Genomic DNA, 1,221 nt, shown 5'->3' on the forward strand with positions numbered 1-1,221 from the left:
AAACAAATATAAAACTGGGTTGTTTATAAAAAAGATTTCCTACCTCTGTATCTCGCTTGTAAGTTGACTTCTAACATTTAAAAGTTTGTCAATCATTCAAAATACATATATGAAACATTTTAAAGATAATTTCTTTAATCTCAAATCGTTTTTAGGTCCCTTTGGAGGTAAACACCTTAATTGAAGTTTACAAATCTGCTTGTGTATTCGACAGGGGGAAAACAAATATCATTCATTATCTTAATATGTACTGGTCAGACAAAAAAAGGACTTCTTTATTTAAGGTTGTCTAAGGTTTGCAATCCTTCGAAGAAATCCTAGACAACCTTAAATTAAAAAGATCTTCTATTTGTCTGAACAGCACATATTATGTCAAAATGCAGATCACTATTTATGAAACTTTATCGTCAAAGTTAATGTAAAGCAATCATATAAATAACAGGAAACAAACATTTTTTATTTTAATGTAATGTCCATTGAATTCGTCTGTCCAATACATGCAGAACAAATATTTCTAGAGCATTTTTGGACATTGATAAATTTATCATTTATCCAATACATATAGTGAATTGTACATGAAAAGGGGATATTTACTTAAGTGGTGTTCGATTTCAATTGCATTCTTTATTTTTCGCAAAGCTGTCGCTTGTTCGATACCATCTGTGACTATTTATTAATAAGAAATATGAATATGAATTGTTCTATTTTTTTTAAATATCTAAGCCTCCATAGCTCAGTGGTTAGAGCACTGGTCTTGTAAACCAGGGGTCGTGAGTTCGATCCTCACTGGGGGCTTTTTAATGTTTTCTTCTTTACAAATATCTTCAATAATGAAACTCTAATAAACCGATTCAGATATCAATTTTGAAAATGATTCGTACCGAAGACGAATGAAATTTCTCCTCCTAGCTACTATATATTTGAATCTTATTGCCAAATATTTGAATCACAACAATCAAATAAACCAGATTTAGGTAAAAAAGAACAAAGAATAATTTTTAATTTTTCTATACGGGCTTGGGGAGGGGGAGGCAGATTACTGTAGTGTGCCACATAATTTCATGATCGACCTCCACAAAGAAAGACAACTCCTTAAACACATCAAAGGTGATGGGATATTCATTTCGTTGTCACTAATGTAACAAAATTCTCCTTTTAGGTATCTGGAACTCATTCATGAGTTTGAATTTTATCACTTTACATGTTTCCTTTATTTGTTAA

At 30.8% G+C, this 1,221-nt stretch overlaps 1 non-coding gene across 1 annotated transcript; it reads left to right on the plus strand.

Moving 5' to 3' along the window:
- Nucleotides 1-722: 722 nt before the first annotated feature.
- On the plus strand, nt 723-795 carry Trnat-ugu (transfer RNA threonine (anticodon UGU)). The gene has a single exon. It is a non-coding gene; the product is annotated as a tRNA-Thr (tRNA).
- Nucleotides 796-1,221: the final 426 nt, after the last annotated feature.

The sequence above is a fragment of the Magallana gigas genome, chromosome 4 (genome assembly GCF_963853765.1).
Source record: "Magallana gigas chromosome 4, xbMagGiga1.1, whole genome shotgun sequence".
Taxonomy (NCBI): domain Eukaryota; kingdom Metazoa; phylum Mollusca; class Bivalvia; order Ostreida; family Ostreidae; genus Magallana; species Magallana gigas.